Source organism: Protopterus annectens, chromosome 3.part0 (genome assembly GCF_019279795.1).
Source record: "Protopterus annectens isolate FY-2018-M chromosome 3.part0, PAN1.0, whole genome shotgun sequence".
Classification (NCBI taxonomy): Eukaryota; Metazoa; Chordata; order Ceratodontiformes; family Protopteridae; genus Protopterus; species Protopterus annectens.
The window spans coordinates 1,664,254,905-1,664,273,932 of NC_056731.1; the positions used below are offsets into that span (position 1 = coordinate 1,664,254,905).

Sequence of the window (19,028 nt, forward strand, 5' to 3'; positions counted from 1 at the left end):
GCTGTTATTAATATATATGTTTTTTAGTAGTAAGATGAAGGGAGGAGGAAATTCAAATAATGCCAAAGTTTTAAATAGATATTCCCAGTTGAGGAAATCAAAGGCTTTTTCTATGTCTAATCCAATTGCAAGTGTTTCTCTATCTTCGTTATTCACATAATCTATAAAAGTAAGTATTATTTTAATATTATCATGTGTGTGCTTGTTATATAAAAATCCAGTTTGATCATTATTAATTGTCTTTGAAAGTGGGATTTTCATTCTGTTAGCTAGTATTGACATGAATATTTTGTAATCATTATTCGGTAGTGATATAGGTCTATATGAGGTGCAAAGGTCTGATGGTTTATTATCTTTTAGAATTGGTGTTATGAAAGAATATTTCCATGAGGGTGGTATTTTTCCTTCTGACTGGACTTCTAGCAAAGTTTTATGAAAAAGGGAGATCACTGTTGAAGGGAAGAGTTTGTAAATTTCCGTAATTATACCATCTATCCCTGGAGCTTTGTTAGATTTACTTTCTTTTATCTTGTCAACAATTTCTTTGTAGGATATAGGTTTTTGTAGGTCTAGTTTTAAGTTTTCGGGATTTTTTTTATATTGATAAGGTTTGTATCCAAGTTTATTTGGTTGGTATCTAAATCTTCTTTTTTGAACTGTTCCATATAATAGAACTGAAATGCTTCAATGATGTCTCCTATATCTGATACTTTTTTCCCTTTCTTTTCATGATATATACTACAAACGTTATTTGCTTTAGATTGTATTTTAATTCTTGTAGATAAGTTATGTAGATATCTGGGGAGGTTGCTAATGAGTTTATTTTTAATTTTTCCAAGGCTAGACACGTTTTGTGTGTTAGAATTTCATTATATTTTTTATTTAATTCCTCGATTTCTTTTTTGACTTCTGGACTATTCTGATTTTTTTTTTTAGATTTTACTGTCAAGAGTCTGGTTTGCAAGTCTAATGATTCAGATTCCCACTCTCTGACTTTGTTTTTGTACCACCTAAGGGTCTTACCAAATAAATATGCTTTTAATGAGTCCCACACCATGATTCTACTGATTTCTGTTGTATTATTAATTTCAAGAAATAATTGTAGTTCTGACAACATCCAGGGCCTGAATTCTTTAATTTTTGTGATATATGATGGAATTCTAGTTGAGAGGATTAAAGGTTTAAACTCTATTTGGAGCTTCATTATCAAAGAGTCATGATCTGAGAAGGGGCATGGAACTATTGAGAAGTTAAGGATTTTTGTTTGTAAATCTTGAACTACGAATAATTTGTCTATTCTGGTTTGTGTTCCAAATCTATGGTCTTTATGGGAAAATAATAAGGATTTATCATCTTTTACTTTAAAAGTATCAATTAAATTAAATGAATCAATCCATTTTTTTAAGGATTTTGAAATAGTTGCTATGCAAAAAGACTTCTTGGTGGTTTCAGAAGCTTCTAGGGTACAATTAAAGTCTCCTCCCAGTATAAGATTTCCTTTATAATTGTTGGAAATAAAATCTAGGTATTTTTTAACCGTTCCTATTCCAATTCCTGGGAACCAATATAGATTAGCTAAGGTCCATATTCTGTTATTAAATTTAATTATAGCAAATGCTAGTAGACCTTCTTTGTCTTTATATTTATAAATAACTTTTGGAGTGATTATGTTTTTCTTCCAGAGAATTGATACTCCTTTTGTCTTTGTTCTATAGGAGGATTGAGCTAAAACTATATAGTCCTTAGGGTTCCAAATAAAGCTATCATTAGTCTTAAAATATGTTTCCTGGAGAAATACTACTTGTGCCTTATTTAGATTTAAATATTTTAGTAAGTTTGAACTTTTATTTGCATTATTTAAGCCATTGGTATTTAATGATAAGAATGTTAAATCCATTTCAAGTTATTGTTGGAAGAAACATTTTGCTTCTTTTTTTTATTTTGATTATAGTAGTTATATCATATTCTCTGATAACATTGGATGTTATTTTTATGTGTGTAAACTTGGGACTGTAATTTAATGTTCTTTCTTCTTTAAATAAAAGTAGGGTACAATTCTGGTCAGGCTTTAAAAAAGTACTTATATAAAACATTAATTCTAAACTATCAAATACAAGTAAATATAAATTTTCCATTAAACATGGAATGAAAGTAATTCCTAATCCAATAGATAAAGATAGATCTATTAGATTATCACTCATATCTTTAATCAACAATGTCAACTGAGCTCCATATGTTAAATTATTATATGGAGAATTTTCTTAAAAGAGATATGGAATTCTATATTATTCTATTATTGTTCTATAGTATTTTATATATCAGGATGGAATGTTAGTAGTGTAAACAATTATTATGTTGACTTAGAAAATATCCAATATTTAGTCACCCTTAAGAAATCCCAAACATGTCAGATATGTCATTTTGGATAAATTAAATGCAACAGAGGAGCATACACTAAATAAGCCAACAACAAATAAATTATTACTAAAATAATTTGACTAAAAGGACTCTACAGGAGACAAGGAGTGATTACCAATGAAATATGAATTTATTGTATGTGTACTGTCTTCCTTTACTTTCCCACTCTTCAGCTCACCAACTTCAACTTACACTTATGAAAAGACATGGCTTATCAGTGGTATCCTGAGTCAGAGTAGAGGTGACCTACATTCTAGTGTGCAGTGCTTTTACATATTTATAGATTTACAAAGCAGAGTCTAAGAATGAACTATGATCACCCTGACAATTCCCATCCTGCATAGGGCACCTCCTGCTTCTAAAATGGGTAATCACATCAGGTCTAGAATGAATGTGAAGGTACCTATATGGTAATCAAGACTTACCTTAGGTAAGTATTAATCAAATAGTATTTAGAGCATCTTAGAGAGTTCTCAGGGCAGTTAGAATACTCTTAAGCCTCTCCACCCTTGACCAAGAACAGAGATTTCCCTTCCTTTTCTTTCCCTTGTTTTAAATCAGTACTAATAAAAAACATTCAGCAAACATAGGTAAACAGAAATAACATTCAGTAGTCTGTCTTGATCATGACTCGCAATCCATTAAACAAATCAGTGACTAACATCACTTTAGTAAACATTATAAAAACAAATTAGAAATAATTTCCTAGATCTTTACATTTTCTGATAAAGCCAAAAGTTTACAATAATACATTTTAACTAAAAGTATAAATCATTTCAATTTTTCCTTGCATGTATACATTTCTACTTATATTGCAGTGTCAAAAGCTGTCTATGAAATCTGTACAATAATTCACTTTCATTCCTTTTTCAATTCAGGTTTTGTTTTGTCAATACGGCAACAATATTTCAAGGGCACAATTAATATTTAGACTGATGTTTCAAATAAATAACTTGTCAGTTGCCAATTGAATTAGTTTAGAATACATGGTTAGTGCAAATATAGCATGTTGCAAAAATAATATGTATTTTTTCATTACCTCTAGAGACTGTCATATGCAAGTGACATATATAATGTAGCATATATAGAGCAGATAGCTTATGGATTCATGTTGTTAAAGTAAATTATGCTTATTAATAAGGCAGTTTCATTTAAATTCACAAGTAATTTGGGGACATTTCAGTTGAGTTTCCAGGAATGTGTAGTCCAATGTGAGTAACTGAGTCCATTTTTCCTCATAAACATATGTCGCAATTCATTAAACTAAGCAGAGTCTAACATCTGTCTAATAATCATTATAAAGACAAAGAATAGTAATTTCCTAGCTCTTCAAACTTTCTGATATTGTAAAATGTTGACAGTAAGCTATTTTAACTGGAAGACTAAAACATTTCAATACTTCCTTGTGAATATGTATTTTTACTTTTACTGTAGTGTCAAGAACTGTCTTTGAAATCTATGCATTACTTCACTTCTTTCAAGTCATTCATATTACAGTTCAAATTATATTTTGTCAAAATGTCAATAGCATTTCAAGGGTACATTTAATATTTAAACTGATATTTTAAATGAATAGATATCAGTTACCAAGTGAGTTTGTACAGAGTGTGAGGTAACTACAAAGATAACATGTTGCAAAAAGTAATATGTATCTGTTCATGTGCTCTAGAGACTGACAATTTCAAGTAACATAAAATGTAACCTTTACAGTGCAGACATCTTGTGAAATCAGCATGTTAAAGTGAGTTTGTCTTTTTGGCTTTTCCCAGTTAGGGGTCGCCACAGCGGAACTCCGGTCCACTAATGATTGGCAGTTGATTTTTTTTATGGTGCAGAGTTGCCAGCCCGACAACCAACCTTCAGCGAAGGCACACCCATTCACACATGCATTTCGGAGGCCACTCAACCGCAGGGAGGACATGCAAACGCCACACAGAAGGCACTCCAGCCAAGAATCGAACAGGAGAACCTCTTGCTGTGAGGCAACAATGCTACCGCTGTACCACCATGGCTTGTAGCATGTTAAAGTGAGTTATACGTTTTAATCAAGCAGCTACATTTCAGTGCACATGTAGTTTGGGAACATTTCAGTTGTGTTTCCAGGAATATGTAATCCTGTGAGGATAAATCATAAAATATTTACAAATAATTCTATTATGTATTTATTTTACATTGTTTAGGTTGTTTTTCATTTTAATTTATTTATTTTATTTTATTTATTTATTTAAATTTGTTGACCGGGAGTGTCCGACTGGACGTGGATCCATTTTCAGCGGAGGCCCGGGGAGAAAAGCTCCACAGTAAAATAAACAGACAGTAGTTACATTGGATTACATAGCGATTAACAATTTAACATAGAAATTACTTACAACATATTTACAGAAGAACATAGTACATCAGTAGACAACTAGAATCTTTATCTGTGAAGTACATAACAGGCATTAACAAATGTAACAATGAGAAGTTCCTGCTGTATAATAAGTACTAGGCTTATGAGCATCTGAGCTTGCTATCATCAAGGTAGTTAGTGGAGGTGAAAGAAAGGTAGTAGTTGGATGGGGTGGATGATTTTAGAGTGGGAATTGCAAGGGCATAGCCAGCATGTTTTTAGGTGCGCTTTTAATAAAGTTTTGAAGTTGGTGCATGATGGTACGGAGGTAATTGTGGGTGGGAGTGAGTTCCATAATTTGGCTATGGCGCAAGAGAATAGTGCTTCACCAGCAGAGTTATTGGCTTTAGTGATCTGCAAGTGATTTTTGTTGCTGGATCTTAGTGGTCTGGTGGTGCGATAGGGTTGGAGTAGATTCTGGAGGGATGGGACATTTAGTGGATGGTTTACTAGTTTGTGGGCGAGTGAGAGTTGATACCACTGAAGGAGGTGAGGGAGTTCAAGCCAGCCCAGTTCAGCAAGTGAGAGACAGTGGTGACTACAGTAGGATGCCCCTGTAGCGAATTTGGTGATTTTGTTGTAGCAGGTCTCTAGCTTGTTTAGATCACATTGCCTTAGGTTGGTATATACTGGAGAGGCATAAAGTAGGGTGGAGATAAGGTGGGAATTTGCTATTGAAATCTTTGCTGCTTTGGTGAGAAATTGTTTATTTCTGTATAATGCTCCTAGTTTTTTGTGGACTTTTTTTATGGTCATGGATATGTGAATGTCAAATTTTAGTTTATTGTCTATTTCCACTCCTAGCAATTTGGTGTGTTCAGTTGAGTATATAGTGGTGTTGTCTTTTGCTGTGATGTTAAAGTGAGAGTTGTTTTGAGTATGTTTGGTGGGTTGGAAGATGAGTAGTTTAGTTTTGTTTGGGTTGAGTATTAATTGGGCATCGGATAACCATGTTTCAACAGAGGAAAAGGCTTCCTGTGTGACATTTTGCAGTTTGGGTAGGGACTGGGCTGAGCAGATGATGGTTGAGTCATCTGCGTATTGGATGAGTGTGCCATGTTTGGTGGCAGAGGCTAGATTATTGGTGTAAACAGAGAAAAGTAGGGGTCCAAGGATGGATCCTTGGGGAACCCCTATGGAGACAGGTAGTTGGGGAGATATGTCATTCTGCCATACAATGGATTGTTGGCGGTCAGACAGGTAACTCTGAAACCAGTTGGTGACTGACTGTGAGAAGGATAGGTTATTGAGGACAGAGATAAGTTGTTTGTGTGGGACCATGTCAAATGCTTTAGATAGGTCTAGGAAAGTAGCAGAGGAGAGATAGCCATTGTTTTTATGCTGAAGGATAGTGTTAGTAAAGGAGAGTAAGACAGTGGTGGTGCTATGGTTATTATTATGTTATTAATAGCTAAACAACATTACTTTTTCTTATTATTTGTTATCTGTGAGGCTAAATGCACTTCGCAGATTCACAGTGTCCTTAGAAACTGCAGCAATTGTTTACTGTTGCTATGGCAACGCAAATAGAAGGTGAAGAAAGCTTCACTTTTCTTATCCAACAGTATGTTTTTCCCTCCCTTTTTTTATGTATTTGTTAATACTAAAAGGAAATAAATCAAAGGACATATGTACATGAATGGAACATTTCAGAGTTAATCATGAACATGTCCCCAATCCCAATAAGCATAATAGTGACTATTATTAATCTAATAAATATTGTAATAACAATTAATTAAGTTCACTATTCCAATTAGTCTACCTTAAAACTAGATTATTTTAGACTATTATTTATCTATGTATATATAGTGAGTTATTAAATATATACAGACTATATTAGTATAGTAAATAGGAGAGAATTTAGAAAGGGAGACAAGATGCAATTAAAATAAGTAATGAAAAAAGAGAGAAGAGAGAAAGGAGAAAATTAAGACAAAATACACATATACTATGTATGTTGATTTACAGTATAAATATTTTATGTGCTATATAACCCTCCTTCTGTGAAAGAAAAGTACCCTGTTTTACATACCTGAGGTAATGTGAAAACTCATGTGTCATCTATTTTCAAAAATATAGATAAAGATTCCAGTAGTTAGTTACCTTTGTTTTAAAATTCCAAGCAGTAAAATTGGTCCTTTAAAGTAATGTTAAAACAATTCATATCATAGTAGATGCTTTGAGAGATTTGGCTGTAACAGTATCAGTCTTTTGCTTAATCTTTTTGACATCTGTCCAGGCATTTGTTTCTTTTGTTCTCTTGAGAGAATGTGACATCCAATCCATATCTTCTGGTAAAGTAATAACATTATTAGTTTTAATAAATGAAGAGGCTTCCTCTAAGTCAATAAAAGTCCCCATCTCATTGGCATACAGTATTCTTATCTTAGCTGGATATGCAAGTTGTGCCTTGATGTTATTTTGTTTCAGAAACTTTATCATTGGCCACACTTTTTTCCTTTGTAACATTATTCTAGATGAATAGTTGTTATCAAATCTTATCAAGCTCTGTTTATATTTTAGAGGTGCCTTCCTCCAAGCAGATCTTAAAATCAGTTCCTCGTCCAAGTATGAAAGAAATTTGATAATTATTGACGTAGGAGGAGAGTTTGAGTTAGTGGCAGGTTTCCCAAGAGCTCTGTGTGCCCTTTAAATGTCAAAGGAAAGTCCTTCTTTTAAATTTAAAAAGTCAGGGATCCAGCTTGATAAAAATGAAATAATATCCTCACCTTCTGTGTTTTCAGGTAATCTGAAAATCCTGATGTTATTTCTCCTCTCATTTTCCAAGTCATCTACTTTATTAACCAACTAAGTGTTTTGTTTAAGAAGCAGTTCTTTCTGTGTTTCCTCTTCCTTAAGTCTGCTTTCTAAGTCATTTAGAGAAACTGTTATTCCTGTTATCCTTGTCTGGTGTTGTTGTAGCATTTCCTTGAGGGTGTCAGCCTGTTTTTGATTGCTTGTTTTAAGATTTTCCAGGTTCTCTTTAAAATCATCCATCTTCAAAGACATCTCCTGCAGGGTAGATGCCATCTGTTGTAGTTCCTTCTTTAAGGCAGCATCCTGGTGAGAATTCTTTGAGTTGCCCATTTTAACAAGTGAATATATCTCCAAGCTTTTTGACAGGAAATTATTTGTAAAACTTCACCAACGTTTCTAATTGTGTAAATTAGTCCTTTATCTATAAGATTTTATACTTTGAAGAAAAAAAAAGAATATTTTTTCCTGTCTTATTTAACTAGTTATATGGCGCTCTAAAGTACTGCTGCTTTCAGTTAGCCATTCAGGCTCCGCCCCAGTGATACATTTTCTAATGGTGGTTCACAAGGCTTATTTATGGAAAGTGCTCTCTATTTTTATAAATATCCTCTCCTTTGACCTTCCACTAGTGATTTATACACTCTGTGGTGATGGTGTCATTCTGAGCTTTAACATCTTCCTTCCCAAGCTTCAAACTAATTTACAATATGACTTTAGGCACACCTAGAATTAGCTAAAAAAACAAAGAGCTAGTCATTAACTGCAGAAACTCTTCAGTAATGTTATTTGTTACCTGCCAAAGACTGTTGAGATAGTCAGATGTTGCTATAAAAGACATACATGGCATATCTATTTCCATTAGAAATACCTATGTCTTATAGTTGCTCAATAACTAACATTCAACCTTCACACATAACACAGTGCAACAGGTCCTACAGCAAATCAAACTGACAGATAAAATGCACCCTCATCTTACCCCAGTAAGTTAGAAGGCCCATTGCTATCCAGATGACAAACCACCAAAGAGAATTGTCTGTCATAGCACTCAGTTCAGTTGAAAATACAAAAGCATCTGGCAAACCACCATTAACAGATTCTGCTGCTACATGTCCTTCTTTTACACTAGGGAATTCAACTATACAACAGTACACAAGGCTGGCTGACTTCCAGTAAACCAAAAGCCTCCTTCCTATTCAAATCCGTAACAATGAATCTGTTGAAATGCAGGTGCCTTCCTCTTGCCTTTAAACTCCACATGAGAACTAGTACGTGCCCCCTTCATTGCCCTAGTAACAATGCCAATAGTTACTCTACTCCTCAACAAAGCCTTAGGAGAAAATACCTATTCCAAGAGTGTACATGCATCTTGGATCTCCCTTCAACAAGATGTCAGGAATCTCAGAGATTTCCTTCATTTAGGAAAAAAGTTTCTTGAATGCCTAAGTGATGAATACAAATGCACATTCCCAGAGAATTGTCTAAAATGTATTCTTAAGCAGTAACTATACAACGCTAACTGCTGTTACTACATACCAGCTATGTTCTTTACTGTCTACGTGTATCACATTTGTCTCTGGGCTGCTATAAATTTTATAACATATTTGCTGTGTATATATATATATATATATATATATATATATATATATATATATATATATATATACATATACATACATATATATGTATATATGGGTTCACTTCTTAATTTTGAAATACCAAAATCCAGAGGTTCAGAATAGATCTTGGAATCTCAAAATTAAGAAACCAAATCCCAAAAAGCAGTCAAGACAACACAAAACATGTTTTTGCAGGGGGAAAGACCCCCTGCACCCCCCACACCACCCCGCTACTTAAATATACCAACTCCAAGATCGCACTACAGCGAGGAAAAGGGAACTCTCCCATTCCACGCTGTATGCTGATCTCCCCTCTGGATTTCAAAGTTTTAAAACTTTGATCATATAAATTTTGAAGTTTTAAGCTTTGAAATTCTGAAGGGGACCCATATATATATATATATATATATATATATATATATATATATATATATATATATATATATATATATATTTATAGTTAGATGCATATATATATATATATATATATATATATATATATATATATATATATACACATATATATATATATATATATATATATATGGGTCTAATTTAGAAGAATGAAATTCTACAATACCAAAGACCAGGTGACCAAGAAGAGAACTCTGAAACTTCAGTTACATGAACAACCACATAGCTGATAATATTCCCATGGTAAGTAACCACTGTACCAATAAGTTGAAATGTACCCTTTTCCCCACATTAGTGCAATCCTAGAGTTGGTATATTTAGATAGGGGTGTGTGGGGGTGCAGCCCCCCCCACATTGGGGGGTGTGAGGGCATAGCCCCCCACCTGGGTGGGTTGGGGATGATGTGGTATATTTTCCATTAGTTGTTGGCCCAGTGGTTACTTAACATGTGAAATTGGTCGGCTAAGTGGTCATTTGTATAAATGAAGTTTCAGAGTTCTCGTCTTGGTCATCTGGTCTTCGGTATTATGAAATTTCATTTTTCTGAAGTAGGCCCGTATATATATATATATATATATATATATATATATATATATATGAGTGTGTGTGTGTTCATACAAATTTATATGTGTTGTGTACTTCTGCCTAACATAATATGTATATGTTAGTACTTACACTGATATGTCTATACATGAACCACTTAATATGACTTGATCAATACTGATTTTTTTTTTTTTTACTTTTGCTGGGTCATTACTCTATTAATGACAACTTGGCCATGTTCATGGCTGAAAAAGGTTGCTTAACTAGCCTAATAACTTGGCTAACAAAGTGAACTAAATACATAAGTACACATTTACATACACATACACACATGCATACAAGCATACATGCATGCATATTTACATTTAACATTCCAGTTCTACCCCTTATTTCAAGAATAATCTTTTTTACTCAGTCATTCTTATCTTCACAGTGTTGAAACATTTATCCTTATCCAAATCACAATTTGTTATAACCTTCCTTTTCTATCTGTTCTTTTTTTTTAAGTCAATGACTTGCCCATCATCTTTACTTTTTTGACCTGTTGCCTAATATTATATTAGTTTTATGGTCATTTTATTTTTGGTATTACATATAAGGTTTATTTTTTATGCTATGGATTTTATAATTATAAATATACTAAACATCTAGGCATCTGAGCACATATCTGTTCACTTTGTTTGCAGTTTTATTTTACAGCTGTGGTTTTCCCTTTCTTTCCTTCCCATTAACTGCTTACTGTGCATTGACTGTGTGAGGAAATGCATTGAGACACAGCATACTGTCCCTTGACAGGGTGGTGATTAAATACAGCACTTGCATTTCAAAACAGCACATCCGAAATGGTTTAATATAGCAGTGACTGTTATAAAATATTCTGCTCACATCTCTGACGTCTATACCCTGTAACTAGAATTTCACAGCGGTACATTTTAATGAGAATCTAGCTGTTAAGAATGTGCTCAGACCCTTCACAGGCTCATGAATAACTGAAGTGTGCTACTGAGATAACTTTTTTTCTTCCTGTTAACAGATCCAATCTAGATGACTGCTTGCTGTGCCAAAAGAAAGATCGCACTGGTCAGCACCTTGGATCCTCTGGTTTGTCAGGTAGGTGAAACATTGCAAATTGATAAGATTTGACTATTTCTAAAAAGTGCTGAATTCAACCTTCTTTTCCTAAGAAGTGGACTTAGAAATTAAAGGGGAAACTACTGAGTTCTTGTAAAGGAAATTTCAGATACAATTCTTAAACAATGAATCTGTTTCAATAGTACAGTATTATATATAGAAACTTTTAAAAAATGTCTCATAGATGTCACGGAAGAAATTCAAATAGCTGTTTCATTGTGGCATTTGCAATTTTTGTATGTTCTAGCATTACAAGTACCTTGTAAACATTCTGAATGGTGACTGAAACATTGCTACATCATTTCAGCTATTTATGTGTCAGCACTTAAGTAAACCTTGCATGTCGTATAGTTTTGGTTTTACATTGCAAAATTCACTTATACTTGATAAAGTGGTCATGAAGTATGTTGCAGAGGAGGAATGCATGAAGCTTAGGAAGGTACAACTTGGTATTAAAATCCTTTTGAGATATATATATATATATATATATATATATATATATATATATATATATATATATATATATAAACTGCATGCACTGACATAAATCTAAAATATTAAAAAGCAGCATATGAACAGAATTGCAGATATTTATGTTCTTCTTGTACTTTCTGACATTTTAAGTTGTCACAGTCATGATTCAGTTTCAGTATCAAAAACGGGCAGTTGTTGTGGTACAAACTATAACACTTTAATATCTAAACCCTGTATTTCTTCTGGCAATACACTCTTAGAGACCCTTTCAGTGAGGTACTGTGGAGTATGGATCAGGGGTCTTTATCAAGGAAATAAATGGAAACCAAACTTAATAATCATTCTTTTGTATAACCAAGGGCTTCACAGACTAAGAGGCAGGGATGTCTGATATGGGCTTTTCCATTTTAACATTTTATAACACATTATCTTCTCTTCACCTGTACTACTGCCATGATATGACTTAAATGATTTCTTTAACTTTGTTATTTAATATTTTTTCTGTCTTGTAGGTAGACTGGACCATAAGGCCCCACCTTCAACCACAGCCTAGTCACATTTTACAAATACATTTAGAAAGCAAGTAAACAGCAAATTGACCTTTCAAATGATGCAAGTTTTACTGCAGGATTTGGTGTCATGACTTAACCCCTTTTATATAAGTAAATCAAACTACGATAACAAAAAGAAAAAGAAAGCCAGCTGCATTCAACTGTCATGGAGGTATCCCTTAATATTCAAATAAATATGAGTATTTCAAGTATCTGCATCTCCTGAATTTGGTTGAAAGTCTTGTTTCAGTCAACAGTTTTCTCCTGTCACTATCACTGTCCTCAGCTAAGTGACTTTACTTTTGCATTTCCATATAGGTTATTCAAGTAGGAGTTTTTTAAAGCCTAGCTATATAATAGCAAGCAAAGAAAGAGAGGTAATATGCATGGAAAGGCTTTGCTTCCACGTAAGGTGGTATGGGTAGGGGATTTAGTTTCTGTTTTTATTCTCACATGACCTCACTGTGTCCTTAAGGAATGAAAAGTTAGCTGTCTTGTTAGTCTGATAGATAGTGATGAAGCCATATTAGTTTAAAGATAACTGTATGTTGTAGTCCAACACTTCTTTCTTTTATGAGGAACAATTTCACTTTTGCATACTTAGCCAGTGATACTCAAATCTTCGTGAGGAATTAAGGAAAAACTAGATTTTGTTAAGTAGTGTTAAAAATTTCAGACAATGGAAACAGAGTTTGTTGTGAATACTAGGGTTTCATATTCTAGTGTAAGAATAAGAACACCTTTGTCCAAAAATGTCTCCTTGCATTGTTTAGTTATAAAGTGAAAATGTTTGACTATACGCAAGCATGCCACTGCCTTTTTAGGCTTTTTCACAATAGGTGTAAAAGACAATATTTATTTTATTTCTAAACATTTATATTCAGTAGCTTGTTATATTTTGAATGGGGATCTTGAACTGCCCATGAGGGCAGACATTTTAGGCCTGGTACTTTAAGGTGCGTCATGGATTTATTGGGAGCAAAAATTATAGGAAACTTTAGGAAGTCAGTCAGGGAGAATTTAATTGACAGTGTGATGACATTATTAGATACTAAGTATCTGGATCTGTAGGTGACAAGATCACCATCATCATCATGAAGCAGCCAGTCATGTGAGGGATGTAATCGACAATGTAATGGTGAATAAAGCAGGATATGATCAAGTTACTAAAGGCACGTACACAGAATGGCTTTCAGGTGAATATATATTGCTGAAAACACTTTCGGCAATCCTTGAGGTTCCACTTTTCCCCACTGTTTTGTGAACTCGAAGAGGGTTTACATAAGTTGGGGGTGTAGAGGGATTTTTACAAAAATTTAAAAAAATTGTTTTGGCAATGCATTTTTAGTTGGACAACATTCAGTGTAAGTGCCTTTGCTGTATTGACAAGAATTCAGTAAAGTAAAGAGCTGAGGCCCAAGACCTGATCACTTCAAGACTTCATTTAAAGCATGGGGGGGGGGCTTCTTTTAACTGTCTTTGACAGACCATTTGGCAAGGTAAACTTTAAACCACTGAAGCATTAGACAGGTTAACTCTCTGTCCTACCCTTTACTCTCTCACCTTAGTATATTAAGCTTAGAAGTGTTTACATAGGGTTTTTATACCCCAGGTAGACTCCAAAGTAGACTTCCTCAAGTAGACAGCAAATGTTGGAGGTGTGGTGGGGAAGAAAGAGGTAATCGGAAACTTATTTTCTGGGAGTGTTATGAGTTGGCAGACTTTAAATAATCCCTGCAGACTGCTCTGTCAGAGATTCTGGGTGAGCAAATCGGTGTAACTAAGGAAATAATTTTTTTGAGTTATGATATACAATTGGAATTCGCTAGACATAGCAAGACATTGCTTAGTCTAATTAAGTTGGCTGCTAAAAAAGCAATTAACAGAAAAAGGAAATCAAAGTCTAAACCAACTTTACTTGAAGTAGTGAATAGTGAAGTAGTGAATATAGTCACAGAGGTAAAGCAACTGTAGTTGGGATCTTTAGAAAAGGGAGGGAGCAAACTACACAAGAAAAAATGGGAATTGTGGGAACAATACTTACAGGGTTGGAATGAGGTTTAAAAGAAAGCAGGACTTAAATGAGCTATGTAATGTTTGACTGAAAATGATTGGGTAGATTATAAGTGATGTATAATGTTTGCAACTTGGAGTGTGTCAGTATGGTTTGTGATGTAACATGCTTGCGAATAAGATTGTGTCGGTATGGTTTGTTTTCATTTATATAAATGTATGATTGCTTATGTCCTAAGTGATGGTTTAACAAAGATGTTTCTTGTTTAAAAAAAGGAGCAGGAACTGAATAATTTATGTAATGTTGCTTAGATTAATTATATGATATATAGCAATACATGTGAAGCATAATGTTTGTTAATTTTAACTTGTTAATACAGTTTGATTACTTTTATATAATTGTAAATGTGTTTATGTCACAAGTGATCATTTAATAAAGGTGTTTAAAAAATGTACACTTTAGTGGCATGAACAAAACAAAATCAAATTAACTCAAATAGTCAGTCAAAAGTTTGTTTATTAAAATACAGGTAAAATCCCGTGCATACTGTAAAAATTCAAAACAGACGTGTTCACAGTATATATATATATATATATATATATATATATATATATATATACAGTTCCAAAGAAAAGCATCCAGCACTCCAAATAAATCCAAAAGCCAAAGTTGTGAGAAGTTTATTAGGCACCTGCCCAACAAAAACACAAACCAGCGACCGGTTTCACTCAAGGCGTCCTCAGTGTGGAATGGGAGCAACAACATCAACCCTTTTTCCAGTTATTGCATGAGCTCAGGGTGTAATGTCAGCTGTCACCACTTGTTTATATCCAGAGCAACTCTCCTACCCTTTTTGACAGCCATACCTACCTGTCTGAGGTGTTCTGTCACACAATTTGCCCATCTCTTGGCTGGACATCCTTATCTCCTCTTGCCTTTTCCCTGTCGCCTCCAACCCTACTTTTCCAAATCATCTTCAGCTTTCCTAAATGTGTGTTGGTTTTCTCTGCAACTGGAGCTATTTTAATTTAATTTAGTTTTATTTTATTCATACTTGTTTACCAGAGTAGAACCCTGATGACAGCTTTTTCAGGCACAGCCTGGGTGAATACATACATAACACATAAAAAAATGTAAGCATATGTTATTTACAGAATTGAAAACCAGAATAAAACAAAAGATCACAAAAATACTGAATTTGTAATTACAATAAGTGATTCATAAGGTGAACATTTGATTAACTTGGTAGAAGCAACAGCTGAGATTAAGAAGTTAATACAAAATGTAAACAGAGGCAAGGGTGATGCAGAATAAAATTAGGATTTAGATGGTGTTACCAGTGGTCAGGCACCTGCAAACTGATTTGTGGTACAGATATTTTTAAGTTATGTTCTGAATATGGATAAAGAGGATGGGGTCGGATTACTAGAGTTCTAAGGCAAGAATGGAGAAGGAGTTGTCAGTACAATGAAGTATGGTTTGGGGAGTTTGGAGAGAAGAAGTAGCTTAGAGAAGGTTTAGCTGTTTGTTGGGACATGCTTTGGGTTGGAATTTGGATGCAAGATGCAGGAAGGATTTCAAGTACAGGAATATGAATGGGAGAAACAAAGAACATTTTAGTATTTCAGTTCTGTGTCTGATTAAGAGCCATCTGGCTTTGGAGAGATTGTTGCAATGGTGTTCTTTTAAAGGAGCATTAGAAGTTAAATAGCAAATATTATTTTCAGTAGATTGCGATTGTAGAAGTCTTCCTTAGAATCAGTGTTTGTAATTGGAAGGCCATATTTGATTGTATGAGTGAAGCTACTTTGTCTGCAGCTCTGATGTCTTCATGTCTTTATTTATTTCTCAGTGTGCCTCCTACTGCTCATCTCAAGTACATTGTCTCCATAATCTCAAGCTTTCTCAGTTCCTGTGTCTTCACTGCCCAAGATTTTATTCAGTCGAAAATATTGGTTATACCATTTTTTGTACACTTTACTTTTAAACTTCTTCAGCATTCTTCTATCTTTGGCACTGTGTGTCACTCAGCTGCAGCACCTTTGATTCTAAATTTAATCTCTTCCTTCTTAACTTCCATTCCCTTCAAGTAAAAATACTTTAGTCATTTCCAAGGAACACAAGTGGTCAGTCTGTTCAGTAAACTTGTCCATTTACTAAGTACTGTAGTGTGCTTCTTTGCTATTAGTATTACAAATGCTGTGTGCCACATTCTATTGCTTTGTTTTATGAACAGTTTTAAATCTAAGACACTTTGAAGACCATTACTTCAACTGTTTTGTGTCAGGTCTCCATTAGCCATACACTCCATATTGCCATTGAAGGACATTGTATTAGCTACTGTGCAGTGTAGTATCAATTTAATTTACAAGAATAGAATGTAATCTTGACTGATAGAGAGTAAGGCAATGAGACAAGATCAGCCTGCTGTCATTAAATGTGCACTATGGGCCTGGAGTGTAATTTCTGTTTGTTTCTTACCATGGGGGGCACCAGTGACCAACTCTCCAAAGGAGAGAGATGGCACTTAGGGCATCTGATACAATGCCATCCATGTTGATTATTTGCGCAAAGTGGAACAATATCTAGTCTAGCATGTTTTCACACTTTAAGTGGGAGGATTTGCATGTGGGACAAAATTATGGAATAGAAAGCAGTTACTACTGGTGGAAACTCATATGTCTTTACATTCGTAAAAAGTTTCTCAAGAGCAGAGTATCCAGTTGAACATGAATTGATGCAAATCAGTTGTGAATTCAAGGAGAGTGTTGGGAAATTCAGGGTGATGGTACGTATGTTTGGTATTTCCATGACTGAGCAAGATGAATTACAAAATTAACTTTTTACTTGTTTTAGACACCGTGTTTTACCTGCTCATGCATTAATCATGGCCTTAACAAAAACAGCTACAACAAATATTTATTGTTCTTTCCATTCCAATAGTTAAGATGCCCACTTGCGAAAAAAATATATATCCTTAGGTAGTGATTTAGTTAGACTTCTGTGATATCCATAAAACTGTACTTGGACTGGGTACCCTTACCAAAAATTGGTTATTTTACTGTTGATGTTATTAGTAGTGAGAATAGAAGGAATATGCTGTTGTATTTTGCCTACTCCGAACACTAGCAGAGACTGATCAGGTAATAAAGGCTGTAAAAGGAGATGCATTTGGATGGGATTCTTTGGACTCTTTAGGATGAAAATGGAGAGGAAATAATGTGGCGAGTGCCTCTTTCATAATATAGCACTATTTTATTCATATTTCAATGTGCTTTTTGAAAAATAAATTAAACCACATTTTAATTATACATTTATGTGCTATTATGCCCTTATTAAGAGCAACATTTACAGAAATAGAATGAAGTTATTGAATACAATGTCCAGTTATTTCCCAGAGCCTTTGAGACATTTTTCAAGGTTGGGTTGGCTGGGTTTACAGAATATTAAGTACACAGACTACAGCAGAAAGATAACAATATACAAAACAGTAGTATTTCTTAGTCTTGCTGAAGAGGTAAAGCCATGAAATGGGCTGTAGAGAGAAAACTAATGGTTAACATTGAAATAGGTGTACTTGTACTGGAAGAATGTGCTAATAGATTAATCTTAATAGTGACTAGCCACTTTAAAATAAGGGGAGTATTTACTTTTCAAAATTAAAGCATTTGCACTATGATGTTGTGACAGACTAGGGAAAAAGCAGGAGTGCAAATAAATAAATAAATAAAACAGAAAAGGGATATCACCTTAGGTGAAATGGGGTGAGCTAATGTAAACATAGTGTAGATGTAAAGACTAACAAAAGTCTGAGGTGCAGAAAAGAGGTGGGTAAAAGAGATTATATTCACAGTCTTGTCTGTGAGAGATGATATTCAGAAACAGTGATGACATATGGGTGTTGGTCTGGATGTTCAATAAATAACACAGACACAGGAATAATGTTGTAGGCTTCATGAGGCCTTTCATCAAATAAACTGTCTGAAATGAACATGTACCACATTAAAAACAACATTCTGTAATAGACTTTAGCATTTAAATTTCATATATTATAATAGCCTTGCAGTGAGTATCAGCACAGGGGAGCTTTTCATGTCCATGTTGGCACCAGATGTGGTACCTGAAAAATACTTTTTTTTTAATATAAAAAGAAGGCAGTGACAAAGGAGAAGAGTTAAGGAAGGTGGGTGGCAGAATGGAAGGAGAGTTGTAAGAATGTATACACAGTTCAAATGATAAAAGAAAAGGAGACAAAGGCAATGAGGTGATAAAAAGTACAATTGTCTAAGTAAACTTATAATAACAGTATTTTTATTTATTTTATTTATTTTGTTTTACATTTGTTTATCTGGATGGTCTGACTGGGGCAGTGCCCATTTTCAGCAGAGGCCCAGGGAGAAAAGCTCAAGTTTAAGCTTACATACAAAGTCATCACATCAAGTAATACAAATTATAGATAAAAAAGTGAGTGTTAACACATTTACAGGATAAAAATTTAAAAACAAAAATATATACGTAGTATCGAATAGAACAAGACTTTAAATACTTGAATATACACAAATATATGGTTGAACTTATATATGTGGAGGGACATAACATTAGTTAGGAAACTAAGCAGAGAGAATTGCTTAGGCAATGTAGTACATAGTTAGTAATGCTTCCGTGGTGAGAGCTGCAGCTAGGAATGTAACTACTTATAGAGAAGTAGTTTTGTTAGAAGG

The 19,028-nt window shown here is 34.0% G+C and overlaps 1 protein-coding gene across 3 annotated transcripts in view; it reads left to right on the plus strand.

The window, feature by feature from the left end:
• OXR1 (oxidation resistance 1) overlaps positions 1-19,028 on the plus strand; it is a 4,227,902-nt gene that overhangs the window by 304,521 nt on the left and 3,904,353 nt on the right. For all 3 annotated transcript variants that reach the window (XM_044065701.1, XM_044065702.1, XM_044065703.1), the window contains exon 2: positions 11,171-11,247. The gene's annotated coding sequence lies outside the window, so the exon portion shown is untranslated. The remainder of the gene's footprint in view (positions 1-11,170; positions 11,248-19,028) is intronic.